General features: G+C 41.7%; 1 protein-coding gene across 10 annotated transcripts in view; it reads left to right on the forward strand.

Moving 5' to 3' along the window:
* The window catches only part of Zmat4 (zinc finger, matrin type 4), a 415,792-nt gene that overhangs the window by 107,492 nt on the left and 287,416 nt on the right, over nucleotides 1-20,884 (forward strand). The window lies entirely within an intron of this gene.

The raw sequence follows: 20,884 nt of genomic DNA on the forward strand, positions 1-20,884 counted from the left end.
TAACAAGAGACCGGAATCACTGAAGTAAAAACATTGCCTTTCTGGGACAATTGATGCTGGGCATCTAGAACTGAGAAGTTAGTAGTGAGTAGTAAGAGGCCTGCATTGTTGAGGTGAAATCCTTTGGGAAGTGTTTCCTCAGAGTCAGCACACAGAAGCTGTGTTCTAAGGTGCCTGAGTTTGTTCCTCCTGCTGGCAGCAAAACTTGGGCTTTGAAGGCATGGAGGGGTCATAGAGAACAGCTGGGGCTTGTTACTGTGTGGCAGGGCTGGAGTTCCTTGAGAGAGCCCAGGAGAGACTGTTGGTGAGAGTGCAGCCCAGTTTCAACAGAAGACCCAGCATTTTAGAATTTCTAGTTTCGTGGGATGACTACCAAGAATAGCAGCAGCCATGCGGTAGAGTTGGCTTCAGCCTAGGAGATGAGCTGTGTGTGCTAGAGCCAGAGAAGTGACCAAGTCACTTTACTCACTGTGCCATCTCATAGGCCTGGAACTTTATATATATATATATATATATATATATATATATATATATATATATATATATATATATGTGTGTGTGTGTGTGTGTGTGTGTGTGTGTGTGTGTGTGTGTGTGTCTCCAAATTGCATACTTTCCTATTGGCCCATAGTACCATATAAAATGCATTCCACTGGAAAAAGTTTTAAAGACAGAAACTTTAGGACAAAATTGCAGCACAGAGCCAAGCCAACCTCGTGACTACCTTCCCAGACAACCTGAGTATAATGGTCACAGACGGAAAGAGAGATAACAACCAGATATTTTCTCCCAGTGTGGTGAAATCTGGGCACAGCTGTGGTTTCAGCCATGTGTTGTATTTATATTGACAATATATTGCTAATACTTTTGTGCCTTAGTCTGGTGGTAGGTACTTAAGGTAGAGAAGCAAGAACAATAACCAGCATCAAGGTAGAGAAATGTGCACCTGTGTGTGTGCGCGCCTCTGTGTGTGTGTGTTTTCATCCATAGCAAGGTGAGCCTGTATGTAGGACCAAGCACATCCTCTGGTGTTGGTCGCCCTCTATTCTTTTCAGTTGGTCTCTGTTCCTATGCTGTAAATGCAAGGCCAGCTGACTGGTGAACTTCCAGGATTTTACTTTTTCCTCTCCCATATCACCATAGGAATAGGCTTATAGAAATGATCTGCCACATCTGGCCTTTTATTTGGTTATAGGAATTTAAACATATGCTCTCATCTCTTCTACCTTGTCAGGAGCCATAATAGGATAAGCTAATAACTAGCAGGTGATCTTCCGGAGATAGTCTGCTTTGGATTAATCTGCAACAGATTTGCTCTTATGAGGCAAGGCCTAAGAGAATTCATTTTAGGAAAGATTTCTGTATTAATATGTTTTTCCTAATAATTAAACATATACAACAATCACTAGGTAGTAGCCCACCCCTTTGGAGCAGATCTATGCAGATCTATGAGGATGTACTGTCTTTTAGTGGTGTTATATAGACAAATAGATGACTTTTTAAGTCTTAATGATGACCCTATAGGAATTCCTAAAACTATATCAGTGATTATTAAGCTCTTTTATAGTGGGACTGCTATTAGGTCCTTTTCTGATAGTCAAAACTGCAATGAGAACTCTGTCAGTCTCCCATGTGTCACCAGTTAATTGCTCTTAGTAACCAGACTTTCTCCTACTCAGAGTGCATTCCAAGAGACTGTAAAACAATTAACCAAAGGTCATAAAAATGGAACTAATGATTTATTATTGGTGCTAGGACAGAAGATAAAATATTGACTGGGTTTATTTATAAAAAACTTCACTAATAACTTAGTTATGGTTTTAAACCTTCAGGGAACCTGAGGAGCTGAGACAGGTGATGGATGTTTAGCCAGATAATTACTCCTAATGGATATGCATGTAAGCATTCACTGTTGTAGACTTCTATTTCAATTTATGATTTGATTTTTTTTTGTGAACTTGTGATTAACTCTTTAACACGTGATTGTGTATTCTGAAAGATGTATAAGTACTGAAGGACAAAAAGATGAGAGCAAGAGAGAGAAGAATTTTTTGCCTTTCCCCACTTAGAGAAGAGAAATTTTTTCCCCTTTCTCCACTTAGAATAATTTTTCCCTTTCCCACTTAGGATCTTTCTGCCTTTCCCTTTAGTTAGCTATCGTAGGAAACTTTTTACAACTTAGTAGTAAATGCTATAATCACTTTTTGAAGTGTCCTTTCTTCCTTCAACTTCTGTCTAGCAGGCTGAAGGTTAGAGTTGAGTAGTTCCAGCTGAGACACAACAAAGGCCACATTACTTACTCCTCTGCTGTTAGGCTACAGGTGTCAATCACCTAAGCCAACAGCATTTTACCCTCAGAAAGAGCAAGGAAGTTTTTAAGACTTTTTAGAAGTTATCATCAGCATTTCAGTGCACTTAGAGAGCTAGAAAGTCAGGAGACCCTCAGACTTTAAAGCCACACCAGAGTCTTACTCTGTGACCCCGCCACTACCCTCTCCAGGCCGGAAGGCTCCTGCTCTACCTAGTCTTTTCCCTTCCCTTCTTTTCTTCCTTCCTTCCAACCTTTTTCCTCTTTTCTCCCTTCCTTCCTACTCCCTCTCCCTCTCCCTCTCCCTCTCCCTCTCCCTCTCCCTCTCCCTCTCCCTCTCCCTCTCCCTCTCCCTCTCCCTCTCCCTCTCCCTCTCCCTCTCCCTCTCCCTCTCCCTCTCCCTCTCCCTCTCCCTCTCCTTCTCTCCCTCTCCTTCTTTCCCTATCCCCTCTCCTTCTCTCCCTCTCCCTCTCCCCTGTTCCTCTCCCTCTCCCCTCTCCTTCTCTCCCTCCCTCCCTTCTTTTCTGATACAAGTATTAATGTAGCTGAGATTAGCCTCAAACTTACTGTGGAACAAAAAGTGACCTTGAGCTTTGGACCCTCCATTGTCCATTCCCAGGACAATGCAACTAAACTCAGTTTGTGTGGTGTTAGGCTCCATGGCGTGAAAGCACATCACTAGCTCAACTGTATCCCTAGAAATCGTTTTACAAATATCTGATATGCCTTTTATTTATGTTCTTTAAAATGTGTATAGTTTTGTGGGCATGGATATTTTTACATATTTTTTTGGAATAGCTTTAGATTTAGAGAAACATTGCAAACCAATACTAGAATATTTCTGTTTATACTTGACCCAGTTTCTTCTCCTGTTAGCATCTTCCAATACTATAGTAAATTTGTCATTCAATGGAGCAACATTGATGGATTCCGCTTATATACATACATACATACATTATTAAGTAGCAAGTTTGGACTATATTCAGATCTCTTTACCCTCCTCTTTCTTTTCCCTTTCCTGCCCTAGGAGTCCACCCAGGCTTCACCTAGTATTCAAGTGACACACCTATTTAAGTGTAATTGCTCTTTACACTGTGACTCCTTTTCAGACCTCCCTCATATTTGCAAACCTCACCAGTTTTGAGGGTCACCAACCAAATGTGTTCAGTAGACTGACTCTCAGAATTTGTCCTTGTTGTTCTCCAGCTGAGCCCTTGCTGTGCCTTTGTGGAGAAGAAGAGCTCAGAGGCAGAGTGAGCCTTTTGCAACAGTGCAAGGTGCCAGAATACTTATTCTTGTGGCTTCTGCCCACGATGCTCTTGCTGAGTGTTTGTTCAACTTTTCAAGTCTGTGTTGTTCTCGTCCTCTTTCTTTCTGGTGTAACCTCTGGCAGAATATCACAACAGAGAGTGCAAGGATGTGCGCTCAATGCGTGCAAATGGCTTTCCAATATCAAACCTATCCCCACATTGCTGTTTTGTTCAGTATTGTGTTTTTACACATATGATCCCTTGCTTCTGATTGTTGCACAAAACTCTGGGTGAGTATTGGTGCAATTTTACTTTACCGTTGTTTTAGGGACAAATATCCACATTGTCTTCAATAGCCTCTCCGCCCCCACCCTGCCCTCCCCCGCCCCACTCTTTTGACAACTGTCCCTAATAGATTTCCTGGAATACTTCTCTGGGTGTTGATTTTGCATGGATGTACGGCACAATATGGAATTTCTCCATCATAAGACATAATTGGTTAGCTGGATTATTTTATCTTGAGATGGAATCTTGGGGTGGGGGGCTGGCTTGACCTTGCTATGTAGTTGAAAATGACTTTGGAACTCATTTTCATGTCTCCACCTTCCCTAGTGTTGAGATTACAGGCATGTGCCACCATGCATGGCTTATACATTAATGGGGATCTGATCCCAGGGCCTTGTGCATGTTAAACAACACTCTATCAACTGAGCTGCATCCCCCACCATGGGACATTTTCGTTCTCAATTTGACTAAGCCTTAATGTCCTACCCATCGTCCATGAAGGACCTCATATCATTGCATGTCTGTCAATAACTTAGCATTCTCATTTGCCCTAATCTACTTGGCATTTTGTATATTCTTATCTTACATTGTGTTCTCTAATGATAAACTTTGTAATAACATTCAGAAACTGCTCAGCCATTTAGTTTTCCTTTCTATCTGATTTCTGTTCATATCCTGTCTGTATTTCCTTTGGTTTCTTCGTGGTTTTCTGTACTTGTACTTATTTCTTTTTTCTTGGGCTCAGATACTGTAAATACCTGTGCCCATTCTATTATGTGCACGCTGCTGAGTTTTGATAATGTTTAAGTCACTAAATTTTGTGTAGATTCTAAAAATGCTGATTTATCACTGTGCCTCTCCATGCTGAGGACGCTTTCCTAAATATGTGTCATTCTTGCTGTTCAAATTGGCTTCTGATTGGAGATTATTTTCTATGCGCTCCTTTCTTTCCTTACGTCTCTGTCGCGGCTCCATTTTCATGCATTTGTGTGCCACCGTGTCTTGCTCTTTCAGAGGGATGTGGCAGTGTAACACGAGTGCAAGCTCACTAATGCACACTCACTAATGCATACTCACCCCCACTGATTGAATGAAGCTAAGCACACCCATTGCTTTGCGGTTCCCCTGCGGTGAGCAATAGAACTTAAGACCTATCTGTGTCAATAAGAGTCAAGGTGAGTTTTTGGCATTAGACAAATACATTTTCCACCATTAGAGTGATGTGAACATTTCTTGGCCAAGCTCTGTCTTAAATTATCCTGTAGTTAAAAAGTCAAGGCACGTTCTCTTATTTTTCAGCTTCCCCCATCAGCTGTTGGCCCTTTAAGACCCCAAGTATTCTTGGACTGCCTAGCAAACTCAAGCCATCCTGGGAGTGGTATTTATGTGACAATCAATACTGCAATTCCACTAACTTGATGCCACATGACATTTAGACTTTATCATGAAATGTTTTCTGAGAAGAGGAATATGAAATCATGTCACAGAGCTAGCACTGGATAGGCCATACCTAGAAGGACACAGTGATCAGCTTTTTCTTTCTTTTTTTCCCTATTGCCATCAGCCAGATAGTATCTGATCAGAAGAGAGGGGTGGCTTGTCATTGTTTATGATCATCTGGGTTAGGAGCCAGGCAATGAGCCACGATGATGTGTGCCTGCATTTACTCCCCCAGTGTCATTATTTTTAACTTCTACATTATGTAAAAGCACTACAATAGAGCCCATTTCCCTATTTTATAGAAATTTCTAGATGAAAAAGACAACAACAAACAAAAGGAAACAAACAAACAAAAAATCCCCAAAACTGAAACAACAAAACAAAAGCAAAACCAAAACCATGCATTTATTTTAGGGCTAGAGTTATGACTTCAGGGCTTGAGAGTTGGCTCAGTGATTAGACATGTTTGCTGCTCTACGCCCACTGTTTTATTATGAAAAAAAAATGTTTGCTGCTCTGGTTCAGTTCCCAGCGCCCAAATCAGGTGACTCACAACCATGTGTAACTCCATCCCCAAGAGACTTGATGCCCCCCTCTGGCCTCTGAGGGCATCGGCATGTAGGTGTGTAATACATACACTCATATACTCACAGGCATATGCATACATTTAAAAGAAAGAAAGAAGAAAATAAGAAAGAGCTCAAATCTTAGAAATGAGTAAGTGAAGGGCAGCAGAGACTGCACCTATATATAATATGAGGGAAATCATGTGACCAGGCAAGGCATGGGTGTGTGAGCCACCACAGACACAGGACAGTGTGTTTATGAGGCAGATGAAATTCGTCTTGCTCTCTATCACAGCAAATGGCAACATATTGGAAAGAATTGCCCCAGTCTTTTCTTTGGACCACATTTGTATATGTGGTAGAACTAATAATTTAGAGACAGGAGTTAATTGTTCCTGATGCAGAACAAAACCAGTCTTGGGCAGCACACGACTGAGTAGTGAGGCTGCTTATTTTTGAGAAATCCTACTCTCTTGTGTTGAGATTTCTGTCCTGCCTAGGCTCATGAAGATGTCATTGTCCGTCATCTGTGCACTAAGTTTAAATGAAACAAAGCAAAACTCCAATGGTGAGTTGTGACGTTGTCCTCCAAACACACTTAGATGTTTAAACTCTACATGCCCAAGTGAGAGTTCAGAAAGTACACAGCGGTGTTTCTGACAGCTGGTTAGGAAGACAGCTTGACACTGTAGATTCTTGTAGGCTTTCAAACTTTCATTTCTTAAAGATGATTTTGACTGCATGTGTTTTTACAGGATTTTCTGTGATGACAGTCAAAAGGTAAGGATTTTAGAAAAAGGATGGAGATAAAACTTACTTTTTCTTGACAAGATTTATTTGATCCTTGAGAAGTTTGTTCATATGAACACATGGGAAATTCTTTTCTCTAGTCTTAGGAAACATTGGTTCAAACTGTATATATTATGAAATATTTAAGTGCATCATCTGGTGATTCCATTTTTTAATCTATTTAAGATTATGTTTTCTTAATATTTTAATTAAGCATTAATTTTACATACCACTCTGGCTTTGTACATTCATACTTTTTATACATACATGGAGCATGTACTTATCAGCACTTTATCCTCCTTCCCTTAATCCCATCTCTTCCCAGTCAGCACTTTGTTCTCATTCCCTTACTCACGCTCTGGGTCTAATATATTTGTTGAAATATCAATCTCCAGTTCCATTTATTTTGTTATAAACAAGAGGCTTGAATTTAAAAAAATGTATTTATTTGTGTGTGTGTGTGTGTGTGTACATACACAAGCACACAAATACATGCCACAGTGTGCTGGCAGAGCTAGGTTCTCAGACTTGAACTTAAGTTACCAGAATGGTAGCAAATGTCTTTGCCCACTGAGTCCTCTTGCCAACTCTAAGGCTTTCCTGTGTGATGGTTGCATACTTGTTTTTGGATAAGATTCCTATTCGTTGGCATTGAGGGGGAGTCTATAGGTTACATTGTGGGTGTACTTCAGTAAGTATGAGTGCACAGGTCTCTTTGGTATGCCGAGTTTGCTTCCTAGGACACATACCTAGAGATGAATAGGAAAGGTGAGTTGCACAAACCACACTGTAGCTTTTCTTTTTCTTTTTTAGTTTTTTTGGGAATCTCCACACTTTTTTATATCTATTGTGAAAATTATATTCTTACTAATAATATATGTGCTATGCTTTTTCTGCACCATCACTAGTATTTGGTGTGTGTGTGTGTGTGTGTGTGTGTGTGTGTGTGTGTATGCATGTGTATTTGTGTGTACACACTTTTATTTTATTTTATTTTTCTGTATTTTAAGACAGGCTTACCTTGAACCCATGCAGAGCCTCCTCTTTCAGCATAAGTTCTGAGATTATAGTTTGCATCACCAGGCCTGTTATTTTTTTAAATCTGAATAATAGTCATCCTAACAGGAGTGACATAAGATTATTGTTTTAATTCTCATTTTCTTGATGGTTAATGATATTAAGCATTTTTATTTTTTCCCTTTAAATTAAATTTCTCATTATGATGCTGAGTAAGACCATTCCATGTGGCACACATACCCAGGCAGAGTATTTTGTTTTCATTTTCCCTCCCTCCCATCTTCTCCCATAACTCCTCTCTTCCTCTTGCTGGTTCCCCCTTTCTCCTCCCAAATAGTCCCTCTTACTTTTGTGGTACAAATATTTCATAACTGTGTCTAGCTTTCTGCTTTCTTTAGATCCTATCATAGTCCCCACTGCTACACACACACACACAGGCACACACACATACACACACACACAGACACACACACACATTTGCACACACGCATGCAAACAGGCACACATGCATGCATGCAACCATGCACACATGAGCACACACACATGTAAACATGCACACACATGCACACAATGCAAACATGCACACATATGCATATATACATGCACACACATACACATACAAATCTGGGAATTAGAGATAAGAGAAAACATGCAGTATTTTTTTCTGAATCTGGCTTCTTTCACCAATGTAATGATTTCTATTCCATCCATTTTTATTCAAATGTCATAATTTCATTCTTGACAGCTGAATAAAATTCTGTTGTATATATATAGCACAATTTTCTTTATCATTCATATGCTGATGGATATCTATCTAGGCTGGTTCCATTTCCTGTCTACTATTAATAGTGCAGTAATAAACAAGTTTATGTAAGTCTTGCTGTGGTGTGTTGATTTAGAATCTTTTATTGTTATATATGTAGGAGCAATAGAGGTAGGACATGCAGTCATTTTATTTTTAGTTTCTGTTGAACTGATTTCCATAGCAATTACACCAGGTACCTCTTTTCCCATAGTCTCACTAGTAAATATTGTTTCCTGGATCAAAGTCATCTTGACCTGGGTGAGGTGTAACCCGCAGCACTTCTGACTTCTGCTTTAAGGATGTTAAACACGTCTCACATATTTGTTGGCTATCTGTGTTTCTGTCTTTGAGAACTGTCAATTCAATTCATTGTGGGCAAGGAAAAGAATATGGAGACTTGCGGCATTTCATTACTTGGTCTCCATATGGTTGCTGTTTGGAAGAAGGATTAGGTGTGGCCTTGCTGAAAGAAGTCTAGGGGAGGGCTTTGAGGTTTCCAAATACTGGCACCATTTTGAATTTGTGGATCAAGATGTGAACTCTTAGTTGCTGCTCCAACCCCATGCTTGCCTGCCCCCTGCCATGCTCTTTGCCATGATACCACTGAACTGTTAACCCTCTATGATCTTAAAACTCCACCTTCTATAAAGTAGCCTTGGTCATGGTGCTTTATCACAGCAATAGAAAAGTAACTAAGGAAGACATTATCTGATCCATTGTTTTTTTATGTCCTGATCATGATTTCTGTATCTATATTAATGAGAAGTACCTGGGTCAACTTTTCACAGCTTTTCTTAGCTCTGTTTTGGAACTGGCTATTGCTGTCCTCATCAAAGGAATTCAGCATCATTGAAGGATGTCTTGGAGAACAGATAGAATTCCTCCTTAAATGGTGGGTGGAAATTGTCAGGGAATCCATGTGAGCTTTGTCTTTTGTGAGAGAATGAATCCAAAAACCTCAACCCCAACAACTTCTCTGTAGATGTAAACTCTTCATGTTGCTCATTTTGTCTTGTGGGCTGCCCTTCGGAATTTCTCTGGTCCATCTGGTCCATCAGCGTTGGTGGCTGTGTGCACACTGTTCCTTTATTGTCCCTGGGTCCATAGTGATGCTTTCTTTCCACAGCTGATATTAATGGTTTGTGTCAATCCCCTTTTATGCTTTGCCTGACTAAAGGCTTTATAATTTTATTGATCTTTTCAAAGGACAAGCTTTGGTTTGATGATTTTTTTCTCTGTTAATTTTTTGTGTTTCATTTCACTTATTTTTTTATTTTTTTATTTTGCCCTAAATTTTACATTGCCTTCTTTGGATTAAGTGTTTTTCTTCTCTGTTTCCCTAAGGCTGAATTGGAAGTGACTGATTTTAGAGCTGCCTTACCCTTCCTTGCCTTCTGTCATTTTCTTCCTTCTTTCTCCCTTCTCCCTCCCTTCATGTTTTCTTTCCCCTCCCCTCCTTGAGCTAAAGGCTTTTCACACACTAATCAAATGCTCTTCTCAGTGATCTTTCAGGGAGGGCCTTGGGATATAGCTCAGGCTGGCCTTGAACTCATAATCTTTTGGCCTCCATCTCCCAGGGGATGACATTATAGATGCATATTTCTTCATTTTCCAAAATATATATTTAAAATCATATATTTTTCTTTAAGCACTGTTTTTGCTGTACCCCACACATTTGACAAGTTGTTTATATTTTTGTTTTGTTCAAAATTACTTATTTTTATATTGCTTGTATTAATTCATTGAGAATTTTTATAAAATCTATTTTGGTCATATTCATCCTGACCCTTTCCCCAAACCCTTTCTGTTCCTCCCCTGTGTCCCTACCCACGCATCTCCCTTTCTCCTCCTCTTCCTCCTCCTCCTTCCCCCACTCCCCCTCTCTCTGTGTCTCTAAACCATGAAATCCAGTTTATGTGTTTTCTGAGTGTAGACTGGCTTAAGGGAGTTCATACCTGGAACTCCTCTTCCGACTGCAGGTTTGGACTCCATGGGGTTTCAGGTTGATGTGGTGAGCAGAGGGCTGATGGATTGGCAGGAGGGGGTGGGGGAGGGGTGGCTCTGGGGAGTCTTTAGTGAGGGTTTCAGTTTAGGTTCCATGCAGTCCCTGAGCCCAGCAGTGGGTAAGGAGGCTGACTGCTGGTAGACAGACTTACAGTGTCTTTTCACTCTCCTTCCTGTGAGATTTCTTATCTAACCAGTGTGTTACATAGGCTTGTTTTATCTACTACTATTCCCTACTATTTGGGGGCAGGGTTACAAACTAATTTTTTTTTTTATTATGGCTTGCTTATTTGATTTTCGTTGTGCACTGAGAATAGATATTGTTGATTGTGAATTATTAAAACCGATTAACGTGTATTTCATGGTCAAATCTTTTTGTACTTTGGTGAGTGTGCTCTGTGTGTCGGAGAAGAATGTGCCTTGTTCTATTAGTGGCTGGAGTAGTCTATAAATAGATGCCCACTATGTCCAGATGATTGGTGCTTCTCTGCTCACCTATGTCCCCACTGATCTTCTGCCTGCTGGATTTTTCCATTTTCGATGGAGGCATGCTGAACTGTTCAGCTATAATATTGGACTTGCTGTTTCTTCTTACAGCTCTGGCCATTTTTGTGCTCTTTTTCAATGTGCTCACATTCACACGTACTTAGCTGTTATTAGGTGTATACACAGTGAGGGTTCTAGGAGATTAGCCCCTGTGCTTTTGGGAATGCCTGGTATGTCTGATAACTTTGCTTGGTCTCACATATGTTCTTTATGGATTAGTATTGTTCCATCTTATTTTTAGTTTTAGTCTATTATTTCTTTCTTCATAGTTTATTTTTGGCTTATATGTGTCTTTCTGATTTTTTCTCCTTCAATAAAATATGACTCTTATTTCTTGATCTATTCTAACAACCTCCATCTTTCAGTTTGTTTATTTAGGCCACTGGTGTGCAAAGTTACTGATAAATTGATATGTAACATATCTGCCTCTTTCCTTTGTGTTTCTGCACTATTTTTGTGTCTTTTGTCTCCTCCCTCGTTAGTGCATTATTAATAAAATAACAAAAATGCTAATAACACCACTTAAAAAGTCATCAGATTTAGAAATATATTAATAACTAAGCCAGGTAATGTTCCTGGATAAATGAATACTTTATAACACCAAAATAATCCCCATGCCTCCCATCTCTCCTACGTAGATTCTTGTCATCTGTTTTATTTATATAAGCCTGGGTAGAATTCAGCACACAGTTGCCATTACTAATCTTTAGAAGCTACCAACTGTTGGAATAATTATAAAAAATAAGGGTTTAAATTTATTTTCTTCAGGGTCTTTTCAGACTTCATATAGAACTGAGACTCTGGTCTTTAATTTTTGCTTCTATTGATGGATGGTTATATGTGTGGCAGGGTGTATGGATGTGTGTGCGCCACGAGACTTCTGTGAAGGTCTGAGGAGAGTTTGTAATCCATTCTCCCCTCTCACCAAGTGGGTTCCAGGCATCAAACTCAGGTTGTCAGTCTTTGTGGCAAGTAAGCACCTTTACCTTTACAGTCATTTTTCTGCTCATCCTATTTTTTTTTTAATTTACAAATTTTTGAATAGTTGTTTCCACATTTGTATTTTGATTTAAAACAGTTCCTGGATCCCTGAGAGCCCCCAAGAAGAAGCTTCATTGGTGAAAGGGGAGATATGTAAAATTAGAATTGGAAACAAAAATTCTTTTCCTCTCTGTCTAATTCTACTTCTTTCTGTTAGACCACAGAAACACTGCCTATATGTTAGAGGGCAGAAAGATCAGGGTCAGCAGCATTGCATCCACACCTGAAAAGCACTTGGTATTTAAATGTCTGTCTGTCTGTCTGTCTGTCTGTCTGTCTCTATCTATCTATCTATCTATCTATCTATCTATCTATCTATCTGTCTATCAATATCGATTGATCTGTCTATCTGCCTGCCTGTCTGTATCTCTATCATCTGCTTATCTATCTATCTATCTATCTATCTATCTATCTATCTATCTATCTGTCTGTCTATCAATATCGATTGATCTGTCCATCTGCCTGCCTGTCTGTATCTCTGTCTATCATCTCTCTATCATCTGCTTATCTATCTATCTATCTATCTATCTATCTATCTATCTATCTATCATCTATCTGTCTATTGCATCCACCTACCAGTCTGTCTATCTATCCACCTCATCTGTAGGATGATCTGGGAACATGTTCTATTCCCAGTCCATTGAGAAGGCTGATCTGAAAGTCTTCTGAATGAGCAGAAGCGAAGTGGAGAACTCTGAACTTGAGGATGGCTCGGGAGAGTGGAAGGAGGTCTGCGTGCTGCTTATTGTGCCTAGAACTTGAACTACATTTCATTCACAATAACCCTCCTGGTTGACATGAGTTGAAGCTAGAGAATGAATACTGAGAGAAAGCCACAGCAGTAGGAAAGGTAGAAGTTAATCTTGGCTCAATACAGCTCTGGGAAGGCTGGTTATAATTACCTACTTGACAATGAAGATTTTGTCTGTCTGAGCCACCCAGAGTTGGAGGTGCTTGGGACCATCAGAAGCACTGGCTGGGGGGTGGGGGGTGGGGGTGGGTGGGTGGCTGAGGCTCTAAAGCCACTGGATTTATGCAGTGTATGGAACAAGGGACCTCTGCAGGGTAGACTCAGTCTGTGGGCAGAGGTGTATATTGGTTTCTAAGTGTTTTTCTGCTTTTTGCCAGTATCTTCTTTCATAAGACTTGCAAGCAGGGCTTGAGAAATAAGATGACCTGCTTACTGAGTTCTGCTGCACACTAGCAGCCTGGTATTAGAGCTTTGGAGTAGAGCCATGCAGATTACAAGGCTATATCCTTCATGGGGCTTGATGGATCTTTGCCAGGGGAAGATACATGACCATCAGGAAGTCCTTCCTGAGATGTGTCATTAAGTTGCACATCTAGTTTCTGAGCTTACATCCCAAGTTCTTGGAAATGCTCACAGACTAAGGAGGCTCAGGATTATGGAGGCATTTCGCTCCCTTTCTTCCTCTGCTGGTAGGCTTTTGCTGTATGGGTTTCTCACCAGCTCTCAGCTGTGACAGCAGCTCCACGCAGAGCACAAGCACCAAGGTTTACCTGCATCATCTCACCTCGTGATTTAAAAAAAATGTTTCTGATGCTGATGGTGGAGCTTAGAGCCTCACCCATCTGGGCAAGTGCTCTGCCACTGAGCTCTCTCAGCCATCATCTCCATTTTCTTTCTTTCTTTCTTTCTTTCTTTCTTTCTTTCTTTCTTTCTTTCTTTCTTTCTTTCTTTCTTTCTTTCTTCCTTTCTTTCTTTTCTTCTTTGATAACCTTAAAAGCAGGAGACTTTATGGCTTTACACCTTTCTTTGAGTGAACTATGATCCAGAGAAATCATGCCATTTGCCCAGCTGTCGTAGTCCTCAGCAATGCCTTCCCGGGTCCCTTCTCTGACCCTCTTCCCACTCTCTTTCAGCTCTGTGACAAGGTGCTCCTTTCAACTGGAGAGTGTTTTATTATGCTTTTAGAATGTTCTAGCCATTGACCTCAGGTTCAGAAACCCAGGAATGGATGACTGCTTCCTGGCTCCTCAAGGGCAGGCACTGATGTGTGAATCAGTTACTACACACACCGGACACCCACAGTGCTAGATCATAGGAGCACTCGCTGCCTGGCTATGGACTGGCACACCTTAAGGTGGGGACAGGGGTAGTAATGAGAGGCAGGGCAGAGCTGTCCCTGGGAGACGGAGGTTCTGCAGAGTGAATGGAGTTTCCACATCTATGGAGAGGCAGTGAGGCTTGACAGCGATAGTGCAGACTGTAGTTTGTAGCACAATTCCACCGGTGCTTGGAGTGAGAGCGTATGTGTGAGGCGAAGCAGTTTGGGTCGGCTGGACAGCTAACTCCCTGGCACAGAGCAGGGCTGGCCACTATATTAAGTGCATCTTTCTCCGAGCATGGCTTAGATACAATATGGAGCCCCCAATACATGAAAGGAAAGGGGGAAAACAGAATGCCTTTGCTGGTCTCTGAAGGGATTCCAGATTGAATCTGATAAGGAAACTCGAGGGGATGCTGTGAGGAATATTGCAAGCTTGCACATCCTGGTCCTTTGACCTCACCGGCCTGGGCAGCAGCTGTGTGTAGCAGGGTGGGAGGGAGGGAGACGCCTGGGTAATTAGTACAGTAAAGTAACACTTAAGTCTGCAATTCTGAAAGTTTTCCTTTCCCCTCTCTTCTTCGTTTAACTAAATGCCGCCAAGACAGTGATAAAAGGCTGGGTGGATTTCCACAGTCCCGGTGAACAGAGTCAGCCGGAGAAATGCTGACTCAAGCATTAACTAGTTCCCTCCCCCAAGTGGTTTTCTCCTCCTTTGCTAAATAGTTCCTGAAAAATGCATCTCAAAATGGCACATCTGAGATCCTTGCTCATTCTTCATCATGGATTTGAGTAAATCCTACAGAGTCCGTTTATCCAGGAGGGTAGTGGGTGAGGACAAGGCGGGGGTGAATGGTGGTGGGGTAGCACTTGTGTGAAGGTCAGCTGTAAGGGTCTACACTCTGGGATTTCTCTAATGCATCTCGGAGCCTGCTGCTTTCATGCATTTTACATAGATTTGTGCAGTCTGCCTATGCACGGGTTTTTAGGGCAGCTTAAACAACACCAGAAGCTTCCAGGTTTCTTGATAGTCCCTGCTGCCAATGATGTCCTGCCATAGATGGAAAGTCCATTATGCCGGACTGGCATCACGGTGTAAACTTCTTGGTCCTTCGCATGTCAGTTTCTATTGCAAATGTAGAGTAAAATGGAGGGGATAAAACAAGAAGAAACCCCCCAAAACTCCAAAGTTTTGCTTATATGTTAATTATGCCTTTTAGTTTTCAGGTTCATTTTATAAGAAGAGACCCCGCGTCTTGGGTGAGCCCTAAAATACTTGGAATAGCAATTGGAATATAAACTCTGGCTTTGGGTGCTCAAGCTGTTATTGGTTTTGCAATTTGCAGAACAGCAGGTGTTTATTATAAAGTGTGGGGAAGTTTTATATGCCACATGAAAGCAGTGGATTGTGTGAAGTAAATCCAAGGAGAAAGTTCATATCTTGAGTCTCAGAGCTTTAAGCCCACGCTGTGTTCTTCTGAAGAGTACACTTTCTCACTTGCTGTATCAGTGTAGTCAGCCACAAACATTTGAAAAGTCCCTCAGTCTAGAGACAATGTAGACTCCAGATCCAATTTCTGTAGCTGTGAATTCCAGAGTTAATCATTCCAGCCAGAAATTTTGCTAAAATGCAGTCCCGTGGGGTTAGTGGCCATGGTATTTCATAAGGACAATTCATAACCTGCAGTCTCTGCCTGTTGGGGTTTATAGCCATGTCTTCTGTAGCTGGCTGACCAAGAACCATAGATTTCAAACCACTGTCAGGGACTACCCTTAGCTGTCTCCTGGTCAACTGGAATGATGGCTATGTGGTTGCTCATCAATGTGGGTCAGGGCTTTCAAGGCAAGTGTGCAAAAGAAAAATGTGATTGGTCCAGAGGCTGGGAAAGTGATCTGTTTCACAGGCCATAGAATAAAAAGATCGGAGTCCTAACTGAGGAGAGGAGGAGTCCAGGCAGGAATACTGTGCTGCCTTGAGTTTCTAACAGAGGCAGCATTTTTGTGCATCTGGTGTCTCTCTGCTAGGACATCTGAGGACATCTGTCTCGCCACTTCCAGAAGAAGGTGGGCTCCTTTGCCTCCATCTGCCAGTGTCCTGGGCTTCATTGGTGGGTTCTCGGTCTTATGCCAGCACAGCCTGTATCAGTGATAACGCAAACAGCAGGGATGGAACTGACTTGACTGGTCAGCCGTCCCAGTGCCAGTCCTCATGCAGGACCCGCAGAGGAGAAATCTGAGCTTAAGGAGAAAGACATGCCTGTGTTGGCAACCTCTATGCTCATCATGAAACACAAGAGTAGAAAGGACAAAGTTGCTATTATATACCGGCACCACCATTGTCACCCTGTGATTTCTGTCCCCCCCCAAAAAAAATCCCCTTATGGATGGGCTATATATATATATATGTGTGTATATATATATATATATATATATATATATATATATACACACACACACATATATATGCACATACATATATATACATATATATATATATATATATATATATATATATATATATATATATATATTCACTTGTCTTTCTCCCACGAATATGTTCAAGCCAACACTGTAGGAAAATACCTGATACAAACGTTTGACTTCCTAACACCTGGTTGGGTGAAACCCAGGGTATTTTGACTAGAAAAACCACTCCATAACGGAAATATATATGGTGTTTTCATTCTTTCTAGGTGCACTAAGTCACAGCACCTCCGTTATGTGCCGCCTACTGTGTTGTTGTCTAGTGTACTGAGTAAATGTATTTCTGGAATATTTTCGGCATGAATTGGGCATATCTTAATTCCCCTGAGGCCAGTGGCACCTCCAGCTGTTTCCATTCACGAGCACGTGTGCTGCTCCCCTGAATGTACCTGGCCTGCAGATCAAACAAGTGAGACTCGTTGGCCCACCGCTGAGACATATTATGTACCGTATTATGATCCAGCTGTGGTAGATCAATGGGTTTTATTAAATGATATTTATATTTGTGACTGAACATTTCCATTAAGGAGTTTTCTTTATTTTAAAGCTTTTCGATTCCTGATAAGTCAGCTAGCAGGTAACTAATTCCAAGGGAATCTCGTCAGTGGAAACAGACCCTTTTGCTTTAGTGAATAAGAATGCAAGGCAGCAGGAGGAGAGAGAAACGCAACTCTGTCTTTCACGGGTGGTCGCTTAGAGTTGTCCTTGAGGAATGTATAAATCTGGGGCAGACAACACAAATATGTGTTTCTACCAAGAAAGCAAAGGGGGGACCAGTTTGTCACACTTCTACAGAAGGTGACAAGAAGCATCTGGGTGAATGGTAATTATAGATGTCACGTCTTGAGAGACCTTGTAGCCCGCCAGAAGCCCCAGAGCTAGAAAGATGACAGATAAAACAAGTGATTCCCAGCCTCACAGTCTGGTGGCTTTGGGAACACTGGGAAACTCGATGTCCCCAGCAGCTCATTTCCTTTGGGAATGTTTGCGAGTGTTGGGCTTCTCAGCCTGACTTGGAGAGAAGATGAATTGTTAGCAAAACTTGAAGCATCCCAGAGGGAAGATTGAGAATGCCTGAGAGGGAGAAGCACACTCAAGGAAGGATGTGAAGGCTGTTGTCACTCACACTGTTAGGAGGGAAAGGTCAGCTTTAGGCCATTGGAAAACTGGGGCAGCGTGTCTGTGTCTCTGGCTTCCCTGAGGTCCTTCATGATGGACAAGCAGAGACTGCCAGCCCCTCCTGGTGCCTAGGCCAGATTCGTGTTCTCTCTCCTGTGTCTGTTCTTTTATTTGTGTTCTTTTATTTGGCAGGGAAGGAGGAGCAAGGCTTGTGTCTGGCCCTCACATCTTTAAGTGGAATGGACTCATTTTCAGAACATTTTTAGTTTTTCAAAATAACTGAACGGGCAGCAGAGTTCCCATGTGCGCCTTTCATGCTCTACTTTTCTCTCTGGTGTTAGCGTCTTGTATGATTCACTGATCATACAAGCACATTGGCCGTGCTTGGTTCTATGAGGCCACGTACATCATTGACACAAGAGCTCACTCGGTGTGAGGGTACATTCTGTGGCTGTTACAGCATCATGCTAAGTAGATTCACTGCACTAATTGCCACTTACGGTCCTTATACTCCCCTCCCCTCCCCTCTCTCCCTCCTCCTTCCTCTTCTTCTCCTCTTCTTCTCCTTCTGCTCTCTCTCTGTCTCTCTGTCTCTCTCCCTCCCTCCCTCCCTCCTTCCCCTCTTTCACACACACCTTAAGCCCCTTTACCAGCTCCGCTGCTTTGTATTCTCTACAATGTTATATGGTTAGACTCTTTTAAGTTTATGGCATTGCTTTTCTTACACTTAGTAACATGTTTGTCTCAGTTACTTTTCTCTTGCTGTGATAGAACACCATGGCCAAGGCACCTTATAGAACAAAGAGTTTACTTGTGCCTTAGGGTTCCGGGTGGTTAGGGTCCATGAAGGCAGAGTGAAAATAGTGGGCTGCATGGGTTAGAGCATCGGCTCCAAGTTCGAATCTCTGACCCAAAGGGGAAGCAGGGGGATGAAGCTAAAATGGCTTTGAAACCTCAAAGCCCAACTGTAGTGACATAGTTACTCCAGCAAGACAACATCCTCTTAGCCCTCCCCAAACAGACACCATCTGGAGACCAAGTATTTGAACACATGAGGCCATGAGGGCCACTATGGATTAAGCCACGTTGTACTACCTGCCCCACTTAGTCTCACTGCCAAACCATAATGCAAAATGCACTCAGTCTAACTTCAAAAGTCCCTATAGTTGTTCTGCCTCAACAATTCACAGAGTCCAAAATCTCTCCTGAGACACAAGACAATCTCTTAATTGTAAATCCTTGTAAAAATCAAAAAAAAAGCAAATTATATACTTTAACATACAGTGGCATAGAATATACATTACTGTTCCAAAAATGAGTCCAAATTGCTCTCAGCACTGCTGTTACAGCTCTGTATCCCACTAGGATGGCCCATTAAACCATGCTTTAGTGTTCAACCCCCTTTCTGTCCAACATCCTACGGTCTTCCACATTTCTCCCCCTTAGAAGGAAAGTTTGGTTGTGGGACTGGGGAGAGCTAGAGTTGGATCGAGTGGTGAGGAAATACTGGGACCAAGGCAAGCCTAAAACCCAGCAGGGCATACTGCAAGTCAGAGGACTTAGATGGCTCTGTTGGTCCAGCTTTGCTGCCTACAAGATCTCTCTTTCTCCCCCCACACTCCTCCTCTCTCGTTCCATTCCCTGTGTGCAGCACTCCTCAGCAGGTATCCCATGGCTCTGTCATACCTGACATCTTTGGCTTTCCAGAGCAATGGAGACTTCACTTCTACATCTTCCTATGGTGGCCTATCAGGGCCTCTTGAGCTCTTAGAATTCCCAAGTCCAGGACTGCCATGCCATACATTTCTGGCCTCAGCTCTCCTTAGCCACAGAGGAACATTTCGAAACTCCTGTATTCCTGTATTCTTCCTGACTCCAGAGCCAGCGGATGGCACTGCCAATTTGGGCTGCCTGCTTGGTACCCTCTTGAATCACATTTGAAGTAGCTTTAATTTGTTTTTGTTGTTGTTTGGGGTCAGAAATTCCTTAGGGCTTTTCTATTTGCAAGTTGGAAGCTTAGGTGATGAGGTCTTGCCCTTGCGGTCGTCCCCCCTTCCCCCAACCCACAATTTTACTCCAATGCTGATCAGATCTCTTCACAGTCTCCTAATCTCTTTCAGCACAAATCTTGGCTCTAACATTAAATTTCTCAGTGTTCTTTTTCTCCTCAAACTGTACATTTTTAGTTTATTTTGTGTGTCTCATTTGCTCTTTCCATTGTAGACCTGAATAAGAGTGATTACTAAAAACTACACGATAGAGTCGCTAGCAAGCTGTCTCACCAAAGAAATTAGTTCAGTACTTTAAAATTTAGTCTCAGGGAAGTTCTTAAGAAAAGGACAGAGCTGGGCAGTGGTGGTGCACAACTTTAATTCCAGCACTAGGGAGGCAGAGGCAGGCAGATTTCTGAGTTCAAGGCCAGCCTGGTCCACACAGTGAGTTCCAGGACAGCCAGGGCTATACAGAGAAACCCTGCCTCGAAAGAAAGAAAGAAAGAAAGAAAGAAAGAAAGAAAGAAAGAAAGAAAGAAAGAAAGAGAGAGAGAGAATGAAGAAAAGAAAGAAAAGAAAAGAAAAGAAAAGAAAAGAGATAAGGGCAGAAAGCAGCCACTTTTTTTTCTTTTCTTTTCAAATTTTATTTATCAATTAGTTGATTTACTTGCTTATTTATTTAATTATTTACTTATTTATTTATTTGTTTGCCAAAACATAATGGGGACAGTCTCTAGCATACCCACTTGCTAACACTGCTTCCTTTGAAACGTTTGAGCTAGTCCTCCACAGACCACATCTCTCTTAACACTACTCTCTTATAGGCTCCCACTAAAGTCCATTAAGTTTGCTTACAGTGTTCAACCACTTTTCTGTAAAATCCCAAGGTCTTTCACATTCTTCCGAAGAACTACATGGTCGTGTCTCTCATAGCAGTGCCTCAGGGTCCTGGTCCCAACCACGGTCTTCATTTTTTTTTTTTTTTTCTGCCATTGCTTTGATGAAACACTATGGCCAAGGCAGCTTTTAGAAGGAAAGTTTTGTGGTCCCATTTTTGTTTGTTCAGTGTGTATATTTCCAGATGGTTGGAGTCTAAAATGGAGCATGGATGCAGGAGGCCAGGGTAGCAGTTGAGAGCTCACATCTTGGACCACATGCTGGAAGTTGAGA

This window comes from Mus musculus, chromosome 8 (assembly GCF_000001635.26).
Source record: "Mus musculus strain C57BL/6J chromosome 8, GRCm38.p6 C57BL/6J".
Lineage (NCBI taxonomy): Eukaryota > Metazoa > Chordata > Mammalia > Rodentia > Muridae > Mus > Mus musculus.